The sequence below is a fragment of the Lagenorhynchus albirostris genome, chromosome 5, assembly GCF_949774975.1.
Source record: "Lagenorhynchus albirostris chromosome 5, mLagAlb1.1, whole genome shotgun sequence".
NCBI lineage: Eukaryota > Metazoa > Chordata > Mammalia > Artiodactyla > Delphinidae > Lagenorhynchus > Lagenorhynchus albirostris.
In genome coordinates, this window is record NC_083099.1 from 65,287,564 (window position 1) to 65,299,679 (window position 12,116).

The 12,116-nt window shown below is 47.4% G+C and overlaps 1 protein-coding gene across 2 annotated transcripts in view; it reads left to right on the top strand.

The window, feature by feature from the left end:
* The first annotated feature begins 1,247 nt into the window (after positions 1 to 1,247).
* The window catches only part of ST6GAL1 (ST6 beta-galactoside alpha-2,6-sialyltransferase 1), a 135,077-nt gene continuing 124,208 nt past the window's right edge, over positions 1,248 to 12,116 (top strand). The window contains exon 1 of one of the 2 annotated variants that reach the window (XM_060150255.1): positions 1,248 to 1,782. The gene's annotated coding sequence lies outside the window, so the exon portion shown is untranslated. The remainder of the gene's footprint in view (positions 1,783 to 12,116) is intronic. The other variant, XM_060150256.1, reaches the window with a different exon arrangement.

Consider the following 12,116-nt stretch of genomic DNA (forward strand, 5'->3'; position numbering starts at 1 on the left):
ACTCTATTGTGAACTGGACTCTTGTTCCCAGAGGACCCGCGCTATCTTCCACTCTCCTTGTCTCCTGTCCCCCACCACTCCTTCCCTCCAAGTACAGAGCCGGGGCGCCAAGCGGGCCCTCCATAGACCTTCGGCAGTCACGTCTTTTCTACGGGGACTGCACTGGTGGCCAAAGGTCGCTTCCGGCCCTCCTACAGGGTGGTTTTCTGTCTTAGGAAAGTGGTCCCGGGGGTCAGCAGGGATGGTCAGTGTTTAGTGATGACGCTTGCTCAACAAGTGGTTTCCTCTCGCCTCCTCCCGGCAGCCCCAGCTCAGTCCCAGGGAAGGAAGGAAACTCACTCCCTTTTCCACCCTCCCTGAGGCCTCCTGCCCACCAGCCTGCAGACAGCTTGGCGTGGAAATCTCCACGGGTAGGGACTCGCCGACCCTCCTTCCCTTCTGTATCTGTAGTGTGTGGGAGGTTCTTGTCACACTCTGTGAAATAGATTTTGTTGTTTCATATTCTACGTAAGAAGAATTCGAGGCTTCAGAGACGTTAAGGGACTTGCTCAGGGTCATGCAGACAGTCGGTAGCAGAGGCAGGATTTATAGTCCCTGCTTGCTAGGAGAGTGCTGGATTCAAACCTCCGCCACCTGTGAGGCTAGGGTAGAGCCAGGATTTGGGAACCTTGCCCTTCCGCGTTGTCCCTCCCCCTCGGCCCTCGGCCCGCCCTCGGGGGGGGGCGCGGGCGGGGAAGCCGGATCCTAGCATCACTCGGGGGCTAAGTGCACCACCTAACCAGGCACCCCTAATCCCGAGGCCTGCTCGCTAGCGACCTCCGGAGGGCTGGGCCGGTTTGGGGTGCGGTGTGGCGAGGGGACCCACCCCGTCTTCCCGACTATTTGCATAACGGAGACGGCTCGTGTCCCCCGCCCCTTCGCCGCACTCTTCTTCCCTCCTTCCCGCGTCCGCGCCACCCCTCATCCCCTGTCCCCCCGCTCCTCCCCAAAGACCCTCCTTCAGGGACTGTTGCGTTGGGGCTCCCAGCTCCCGGGCTCTCTGGCCGCCGCCCGGCGAGGAGTCCGGAGGCATCCGGGGGAGGGGAGTCCCGCGCAGGGCCGGGCTGGGGAAAACGCCTGGGGCACTGCCCCGCGCTAACAAAGGGAACACGCTGCCTGCCGGCTGGGGCGTGGAGCTGGCTGAGCTGCCGCAGCTTCGGCGGCCGAGAGCGCAGCGAGTGAGTAGGGCTGCGGTGGGCGGCGGCGCGGCCCGAGCCCCCCGGGAGGAGTGGAGCGAAGGGGCACAGGATGGGAGCGGAGCGGCGGGGTCCGGGGCGCGCCTAGGGCGCAGGGAATCGGTGTCCAGCACCCCTCAGACGCCTTGGCCGCGCTGACCGGCCACCCTTTGGCTGCGGGTGTCTGTGGATTAATCCGGGCGGAGGGGCCGCCCTGGCTTCTCCCAGGCTCCACTAGCCTGCGGACCCACAACAAACCCACGTGCGCGCGGCCGCGGGGAACCCCGCTTTCTCCACTGCACCGTCAGCATGGGAGGGGGATGCCTTGCAGAGTCCAGATTCCTTCACATCTCGCCTGCCGGATTTACAGACGGAGAAACTGAGGCCCGCGGCGGGGATGGGGGCACAGGTACCATAACAAATGCACGTGCGCCCTGTGCTGGGAGCGTGGCACGCCGCTAGCCCTTAGAAGCCGCCCTGAGCAACCCGGCCATTGTCTCAGCTGCCGGGGAGGGAGCGGCGCTGGGGGCGTCACTTGCTGGAGGAAGACGACAGACCCGTTTAAAAGGTACCACTTGGGTATCAGACCAAATTGCCAGACTTAAAAAGGGAAACACGAAAAGAGAAGGAAGCTACAAAAGATTACCCCAGGCCGGGAGTGTGTCCCCGGCCGTGGTGCATGAGTTGAGATGACCCGGACCACCCCTCACTTCCACCTCACGGTGGTTTCTTAGAGACAGGGGTTGAATTAAAGGTCTGTGGGTCCCCCTTCTAAAAAAATGACCGTGCCCAGCGCACCATTGTCCCTGCACTGCCTCTGTTGGGGACGGCGAGTGCCTCCTTAGCCTGCAGAAAGAACAGTTCGATTTAAACGGCCCCCAGCGCAGTTTTGGGTTTCGCTTGCGCTTTGCCTTTGTAGGTCTAGCCAGCCCCGGTGTCACTGGCCCCTTTTGGCTTGTTGTGTGTTTGTACAAACAAGGCCAGCCGAGCACTCTTGTTCTAGGTGGGGACGCTATTATTTTCAGTTCTATCCGAGTTTATTTGAGGGAAATTCCGAGGTCCGGAAAGAGAGGCCTCTTGTTTGTTTTGCTTTTTCTTTGCCTACGTATGCTCAGCTCAGCTTTGCAGATTTTAGTTCATCAGACCTGTTCAGGCAGCAGTGAGGTGGTTGGGGGCGGGGGAGTGCATTGGCTCGGTAGGGGATGGTGTGGGTGCAGAAGGAAGCCCGTCAGGCTGTGGGAGTGGGTGGTGTGCGCGGGAACCTAGGCACCGCCCCCCTTGTGCTTGCGGAGCGGTCGGGCTTCGGCTTCACCTTGGCCAGCTACGCAGATTAACCTGTCCCTGGGGCGGGCGAGTGGGGGCGACTGGAGGGCCTCCGGCTCTGCGCCCCGGTTTTTGGGAGTCTAGAGAGCATCCAGTGAACCCTCTTATTTTACAGGCCGGGAAACGGAGGCCGGGAGGGTTCAGCTCCTTGTCCAAGTTTAAACCGAGTGAAATCGGCCACCTAGAGAGGACTTGAGTCCCGGTCTCCCAACTCCCACACTGCACGCTGCCATGCGGTCAACTAAAGGCAGAACCGGGATTCTGTGGTTGGCTGAAAAGGCAGTGGCCTTAGGCAGAATAGAGTTAAACAAAGAAAGTAATTCAGATTGAAATCTGCACCCTTCCATTATCCCTTTCAAGAGTTCTTTACCCATTTGAGAAAAGATAGATTTAGTAATTCCTTACTCTCCTAGCCTTTCATAAGCGTAGTTAGTTTTCTCTTCTGGCTGCCCTTTCCCCTCAAAGTTGGAGCCGGGCCAGCTGTGGAGACTTGGATGTTTTGCCTGTCATCCCTGTGCCAGGAGGCCTTTGTTTGGGCATAAGCACTCCAGGAAGAAAGTGTCTCCTAGGACGCTACTCGTGAGTCACTTGTGGGAGAACAAAGCATTGTTTTCATTGATTGTATTTAATTAAATGTTTAAAAATGAGAGTCCCACGAAGTAGCTACTTATGTTTGCATTTGGCAGAGGAAAAGTTGGAAAACCAAAGAAAACATGTTGAGTCTGGGTTTCACCAAAGCTAACGTGCTGTTTCACCCTGTCCCTCTTATCTCCTGACTGCACCTGTTTCTTAGGGTTTCCAGGCTGTTTCATTTCTGTGGTAATTCCACTTGGCACTTGATTAGAGATCTCATCAGGACTCTCACCCTGTAAGGAACTTAGGAAATCACCTGGCCAGTTTTTCTAAACGGAAAAACTGAAGCTCAGAGAGGAGAGATTACATGCCTAAGGACACACAACAAGATGTCTGCTTTTAGTGCCTCTTTCTGCCTGAAAGGGAAACTGTTGCATGAAATGAGTTTTTGTTGGTACCCCAGAGTACAGTCAAAGTTATGATGGTGGTTACAACAACACCCTTCAAGTCACAGGATGAATTCCTTAAGGACTTAAATAGGTTTTGGTTGTTAAACAAAGCCCTGGATCCCAATGGTAGCTATGGTGAGGAGTATTATATTGATAGTTATCACTGGGGATCGGTTTTCTTTAGTGTGTACTAACTGGTTCACTTTACTCTTGCCCTGGTTTCCTCTGCCTTGTGCTTCCCCAGTAGGGAGCTGTTTTAAACTATGATTGTAAAACGAAAGGCAGCAAGAAGTCAGAAGAGAGACCCCACTTAGCTCTTCATGCTACTTAATTTCTTGGGCTCCGGTGTCCTTCTTTGTATAATGAAGGTCCCTCCTGCCCAGTCTCTGCACAGGCTGTTCGGGTGCAGTGGAAGCTGCTTGGCCCTTAGAGGCAGAGGATCAGGTTTGGGTCAACCCTCCTCTCCTGTGTTCCTTGAGGACCAGGCGGTTGCATCTCTACGCGGTATAATGTAAGGGGAAGAACATGTATGCATCTCCTGGGGCTGGGGTGGGTATTAAGTCACGTGACGGATGCTTACACCTTTTCAGACCTCTTGTCAGGGTTGGGTGCTCACTAGCTTTTTAGTGGTAGAGAATGACGGTTGGAGAATAACCCCATGGGGTAAGCCCTGTGCTTAAATGAGAGACCCAACCTAGTCAGTAACTGGGGTGAATGTCTGTCAGACTGTAAAAAGGGCCTTTGGGGGGTTGTGAAGTGTGTGTGACTCTAAGGTAAATAAACCTAGTAAAAAACAAATAAAAAAACCGAACCCAGAACTTTCACACCCAGGTGAGTGCAATCTAAAGTCTTTCTATTCATTCACTCCGTATTTACTGACAAGCAGAGGCAGGTCAGTGTGGGGATGGTTCCTGTACTGGACCTGGAGTTACAAAGAGCCAGATCCACTCATTTCCCACCCACCCCTGCTTGGAACACATTTGGGTCTCCCCTCAGAAGTTGCCCTCAGACACAGATGTGGAGAACAAACGTATGGACACCAAGGGGGGAAAGCCGCAGAGGGGGTGTGTGATGAATTGGGCGATTGGGATGGACACGTATACACTGATGTGTATACAATAGATAACTAATAAGAAGCTGCTGTATAAAAAAAAAATAAAATTCAAAAATTCAAAAATATAAAAAAAATAAAAAGAAGATAGAAATAGCCTACGGAAAATAGATCTAATTTATCTCAAAATTGATCTCTGTGGTGGCGGGGTCGTCCCTTTTCTTCATAAGTTAAACCGAGAGCAGGTGGTCAACGAGAGAGTGGAAGAGGGAAGGCTTCAAAGAGAATGTGGATCTCTATAAGTGTGAAGATGTGGTTGCATTAAAAAGTGACAGGAGTAATTGATTAATGAAATTTGCAGTAATATTCTGGAACATTAGAGTCCTGAGAATTTGCTTAGACTTGGTATCAGTGACTTATTCAGTAAGAACTGAATTGGGGAAAAAAATACCTTTTTTCTTGCTTGTCTGCAGGTATACTGCATATATGCTGACTTGGATAGATGTACTTTTTATAGTTGTATATGTTACAGTAACATAGTAAGCAATGTGGTATCATCACATTAAAATACTGGAGTGACTTTCTAAGTCATTACTAGAAGGGTCAGGTTAGCCTTTAGAATCAACTTGGTGATTTAAATTTTGTTGGTCATTATGATTATAAAAATACAGCATGCCCATTGAGGACAGTTTGGAAAGTACAAAAAAGTATAGAGAAACAGTAAAAATTTCCATTATTCAAAGGCAACCATTTTTAACAATTGGCAATTTTCCCTCGTCTTTTTTTTTTTTTTTTTAGTGGATTTGTTTTTTCTACATGGTAGAGAACATACTGCAAGTACAGTAACTCTTGACTTTCTTATTTAACCTTTTCATATACCCATGTCACAGTTTATATCCTCATTAAAGCTGCACCTTTTCATTCATCACCATATCAGCATCTCCAAGGTCCCATGGTCCCATGGGATCTGATCACTCTAGTGAGCATTTCAGTGAAGGCCTATAGAGGAAGGAGTCTCCGTCTTCTTTCCCCTTTCCCAACCATGCCTCAAGCATCCAGATACCATTTAAAAATATATATATATATCTTTCATGTTAGAAGAGCCTAAAGTCTAATGGAAAGAGAAGGGCCCTGCCTGTGGCCTTGGGTTCTAGTCCTGCCCTTGTGACAATTTATTTTAACACTCAGGTTTTCAGTTTCTGTATGTGTTAAAATAAGCAACTCCAAGGTCCTTTATTAATTCATTCCTCCCATCTTTGAGGGCCCACTCTAAACCAAAACTGTATAAGAAGAGCTCATGGTCCAATGGAGGAGATGCGGTAACAAGAGACTAGTTCAGGGTACCCTGGGAATGCAGAGGAGGGGCAACCACCCCAGACCGGAGCAGTGGGGAAGGCTTCCTGGATGAGGGCCACTGTGGGCCTGTCAAACTACTTCTGATTCTTCTCTGCTGTAATTGACACCATGACTAATGTTTGTGAATAAATCTCTGTCCATATTCCAGATAATTCCAATAGGATTGTGGGAACAGTAGGAATTAAGAGCATAAGTAATTCAGGATTTGAATTCTTGTTCACCAATTACCACCAATATAGACGAGCTTCAATTTCCTTCTCTGTAAAATGGGCATAACAGCCCTTACCTCACTGGACCATTGTAAGGATTAAACAAAATCATAGTTAAAGGGTCCAGTACAGTGCCAGGTTTATAGGAAGTCCTCCGTAAGTGATAGCTATTAGTGTTATAATTGGGATTTTCACAAGCTGCAGAAACTTTTGGTCTTAATATTTTTTCTTACCATGATAGCAGGCAGAAAGTTAATTAAAGTGGTACCTCCTACTAGGTGACAAATTGAGAGAGAAATGATCACTTACATGCTGCATTACAAAAGTCTTCTTATGGAAAATTTCAAACACACGAAAGTAAAAAGAATGGTGTCATTACCTTCTTCCCCCCATTTATAATCATTTACCTTCAACAATTATCAAAACTCATGGCTGGTCTATAACCCCACACTCTACCCCACATGACTTTGAAGTACATCCCAGACATCTTTTCAGCTTAGCCATAAATATTTCACTGAGTTGCATATTTGAGGCAATGGGTCGTGCTGCTCTTGGAGCCCGTGTCTGCTGTCAATGTTACCTATGGAACCGTGTGTGTGTGTGTGTGTGTGTGTGTGTGTGTGTGTGTGTGTCTGTGTCTGTGTGTGTCTGTGTTTGTGTGTGAAAGAGAGAGAGAGAGAGATAGAAAGAGCCAGTAAGACTTAAGTAGTTTTACTGCTCAAGTGAATTTTCCTGCTGTGTCCCGTGTCACAAAGAGATGCGATAAAAGGAGCACTGAATTTAGACTCAGAAGGCCTGATTTTGCATAAAGGCCCCACCCTTTACCAGCTGTATGCTTTTGGCAAGTGACTTCTGAATTTCTTTAAACACATTTATAAAAAATTTGGTGAGTAGTGAATGAAATAATCCATGTGACAGCCCAAGCAACTCAGCATTAGTTGGCCCTGCATCAGACTTGAACCCAGCCTTCCCTCTCCAGAAGCAGAGTTTCCGTATGGAATGAAGGTCAGAGACTGACGGGCTGGTGGTAGTAGGGTACCTTCAAGTAGAGTTGCTGCCTGTCTCGTTCTGAAGATGAGGTCTGCGCTCAGATGAGTAGCTGGCACCCCATGCTTGCGAATCTCCTTTCACTCAACCCCTTCCCTCTGATTTATGGATGAGGGCAAGGAAGCCCAGAAAAGGTAGGGCCCTGCCAGCTATGCCTGAGAAACAGATCTTCTCTGATGCCTCTTTTCCTCCATGAGAAGACACCAGGCTCCCCTCTCTCCTCCAAGTTTGTTGTCTTGGTCTCTCCTAACTCACTGTTGCTCCCAAGTAGGAATTTTTGACTCAACTAAAAGGAGAAAATTGATTTGATTTAGCAATTAAATTAAAGTCCTCTCTTTAATACACTGGGGCTCCCATTATCTCCGGGCCTGCACTGTGACTTGTGGTCTCCTCCGGCTGTCTCGAGCTAGCTGTGTGGCCTTGGGCAGGACGCACGCCACCACAGGGATTCGACTCGCAGCTCTCTAGGCCCCTTCCAGCTTTGAGATCATCAAATGGGGAACAAGTATAAAAAGGGGAAACTATACAAAAAGTTAGGGGCTTCTTCACACAAATAATAAGTGTAATGTTTTCTTTTAGAATGTTCAAATAGGATAAAAAATTAACCACCTTCCCTTTTGTCATTTCCCCCAATCCCACTTCTTGGCAGAGTGACTACTGTTTGCAGTTTGTTGTGGGTCCTTCAGCCTCCTTTGGATGTACCTATGTATGTATTCATGGTTATATGCAGATACATTTAAAAAACTCAGTAAATGGATTACATTGTAACTGCAACTTTACAGACTTGCCCTTTTCACTTTACTATAGGTATTGGACGTCTTTCCATATCAGTATATACAGATTATTTTCTCATAGCTGCATCACAACCTACATCATGGATGTGTTTATTTAACCAGTCTTTTGTTGGTGGATATCAATCTGTTTCCATAAAAATATATTTCTAAGTGTATTTAGACCTTGGACATATGGAACGCTGGTCGTAAATGTCATGGTTAAATGAAGTCAGTCCATCAAACTCTGGAAAGGGTGGCGAGAAAATGGGTGCAGGAACACTGAGAACCATGCCCTGGAAAGCTGAAATGAAGGGCTCCCGGGAAGCCACGAAGAGCCAGCTGTTGGGATGGAAGGTTATTTTTGGAGTTGGCCTGCCTGATTGGGTGCCCTAGGCTGCCAGCGCAAGAAACTGAACTGCGTCATCACCTTCTCCTCCTCATTCCACCATCCCTGGCTCTTCCGCATTTGTTTCTCTTCCCAGGGTCGGTGGCATCTGGTGGGAGGACTGGAACTTGAGTGATGGGAGGGAGGAGAGAGAAGCGAAGAAGAGGAGGAATTGATCTCAGGCTCTGGAGGAAAGAATGTGCCTGTTCTACTCTACCTTGTTCAGACCCATCTGGAAACTCGTGTTTCGCTGGGTCCTGTACAGATCATGATAAAATGAAGCACACCCAGAATTGGGCTTACTTGGAAGACAGAGGTTTAGGACACCATATTGGCGGTAGAATACATGTGGAAACTGGAGTGTTCTAGCCTGCAGGGGATAAAATAAGAGGCAGTTTCTTCATGTGGAAGAATGATTAGAGTTATACTGTGTTGCTGCTGGGGGGGAGGAAAACCAGTACAGAGTTGCAGAATGGCAGATAAGGAAGAACTTACTCAGCAGAACTGCCCAACCAGGGAACAAACTAGGTCACAAGACAGTGAACTCCCTGCCATGGGAGTATCTGAGCAGAAGTCTCAAGTCAACTTGTTTGCCATCAGAGGATTCTTGCTTTTCAGAGAGGTTGACCTAAATGCCTGGTAAGGCCCTTTCCAACTCTGAGAGTCTATGACTGTGGGAGAGAGGGAAAATCGGACTGAGGGGGTGGGACAAGTTACAGACAACGTGAGTGGAGCTTTTGTCCCCTGCTCTAAAAAGGTGGAGTAAAATGGAAGCCTTCGAAGGAGACTTAGACCATTGTTTCCCCTGGATCTTGGCAACCCTCCTCCTGTTTTGTCCTTGGCTTCAGCTCAACTTGATTTTATATTCGTAAATTATTTCCACAGAAATAAATATATCACATACACTTTAGATGACCAGGAAATCTGGCAACCAGAAAAGAACTACATGTCCCAGGAGGATGATTGTAATTTTATTTTTATTTTTTTTATTACAGTCTTTCTAAATTTGCATCCATCTCCTGGTTTCCCTAGCACAGGACTGAGACGTCATTCAGCTTTAATTTTAGGAACACTCTACCCTTTGCAACCTCTCAAAGGTCCTCTGAGCTGGAGTTGAAATGCTTGTCTCTTTCTTTCCTGTGGATGAGGAAGAACCTCTTGGACTTAAGTCTTAGCCAAGTCTTAGTGAGGAAACGTGGCAAGTTTACCATCTTCTAGGCTTTTGCTGTGCTCCTGACCCTGATAAGGCCCTGTTTGTTCCCTTATCCAGTCCTCATAGCCTTGGGGTCTTGGTATCATCAGCTCCATTTTGCAGATGAGAAAGCTGAGCTTCAGAGAGGGCTAGGGAACTACCCCAAGATTCCCTGCTGTTAAGTAGTGATGCTGACACTGGGTGTAGCTCATTCCCTACATCATGTTACAGGTTTTTCCACTGCTAATCATTCCCAGTCCTTTGGGGCTGAGACGCCCTTTATCCTTGAGTTTCACTGGGAGCTTGGTTGAATTTGTCCTTATGGGGCTGATGAAAGCTTTCTACCATTCCTCTAAGAACAGATGACTGAAAGAACTCATGGGACAGCCATGTGTGAATAGCTTGACATTCGGATTCAGCATACATTTGCTTCTTCCCCTTTTTCTTAAGAGTTATTTTCATCAAGCCTGGTTTGCCTTTTTTTTTTTTTCCCCACCTGCCTTTTAAAGCACCTGTACTCATTATCTGTTTATAACCGGAATAAACACACCCACCAGTAGCGAGCATGGCTGCAGATGAATGGGTACCATTGCTTGGCTACCTTCGATGCCTTTAGGTGGTAAATGGAGCTCAATATTGGCATTGTTAAGGGCTTATCTGCAGCTGTGCTTGGAGGCTCTTGAACAATTTCTTCTCTTGTAAAGTTTACTCAACATTATTTTGTTCAGTCAATATTTATTGTGTGCTAGGCATTATGCTAGGCATTGGGAGTATTTACCCTAAGAACACACATTGTAGATATGCACACACGCGTTCAGTGTAACTGGCGGGGCCTCAGAAGTTAGTGGCAGACAAACTTTCTGTGTCCTCCTCTTCCTGTTTTCTCAGAGTCCTTGCTTTGTCCACTCGTTCAAGTAACGCTAGGTGCCTGCCGTAGCCCACGCACAATGCTCAGTTTTAGAACATAGACCCAAATTGCCCCCCAGTTCTCTTCCTTTAAGAGCTTAGTTGGAGGTGGGCATGCAGATATTAATAACAATATACTGTGATAAATATTATGATTTGGATGTATACAGAGGTTGAGAAGATCGTACAGTGAGTTTGGGTAAGCTTTCTGGAGGACCTATGACCTACCTAAGCTGGGTTGTAGAGTGTAGTAGCTGCTAGCCTCTGGGAAAAGAGCATTTGAAGGAGAAAAGGGAGTGCAGGAGTGAAGGTGTGGGGTAGAGAATGGCATGTGCGGGGGAGCCACTAGCAGGTTAATGTTCCCAGAGGGGAACACATAAGGCAGGAAGTGCTGGGAGATGAAGCTGGAACAGTTATACCCATCATCAAATATAATTTTCTTAACCTCTCTCTGGTGGCATACACTATTATCATTTCTGTTTAATAGGTGAGGAAACAAAGGCTGAAGGAGGTTTGGTGACTTGTTCAAAGTCAGACAGCGAGTGAGTTGAGGTGCTTGAACTTGAATGTAGGCCTGCTCAACCCTCACAGCGGTGCCTGCAGGGCCCGAGAAGGTCTGCCTTGAAGACTGAGGTGATCCTTACGTCTCCATTAATCTTTCAAAAATCACACCCTTGCTGAATTCTCTTCCTCCACCTGCCTTATGGTGTTCTCACTAGTGAGTCTGATGTCGAAGACCTCTTCTGAGTCTCGGTTCTAGTTTTCATCCCCTTTTCATTCAGAGAATCAGTAGCCCAGAACTCTTCAAAGAAAACCTTTATTGCCCAACCAGGTGTAACAAGGGAGAAGGAGAAGATTCATCCCCTTTCTCAAAAGGTCCAAGTTCATTAAGTAGCCCAGGCATTACCTGTGTATCCTTTAGTTCAGAGAAGCCCTTTGGGGGCTGGAGAGGGAGCAACCTGTGTGGGCTGGAAGAGTCTGGAGCAGGTGGGCTTTGAGCTGTGCCTTGAAGGATAGGTAGGATCAGGAAGGTGGAAGGCATGGCACATAAGTAATATTATTCTGTCTCACTCAGTGATAAATGGCTTATTCTACCCATCCCCCAAGATAATTTCCGGGTTGGAGTTGGCTCTTGGGCTGAAGAGGCAGTAGGAGGATTCATTTAGTTATTCATTCAAAATAAAGTTTATTGAAAACTAATCAACTGAGAGCTCAAAGACAAGATGATGAAACTACAGAATGAAATAAAAAGGGCAATTACAGAGCTAAGGAAAACATTGAGGACACAAACTACATCATTAGAGGAAAAGTTAATAAAGGAACAAAGTAGAATCCACTGAAAACTAAATTACTAACAGAGAGAGAAGGCATGAGGAAAATCACAGTATATGCTGAGAAAAAGGATGAAGAAATTCATCAGAGAAAATCAGAGATCTAAAGGTTGTAAAAAGATTGTAAAAAGATCACTCAGAAGGGTAATTGGCCTACCTGTGGAGGCACAGGTCACTTCTCGTGCTCCATTGACCTAAACATAATCACGTAGACAAGCCTGGATGCAAAGGAGCCTGGGAAAACGTCTCCAGCTGGGTGGCCGTGTACCCTCTTAGAACTCAGATTTGGGGAAGGCCTGTTATTACT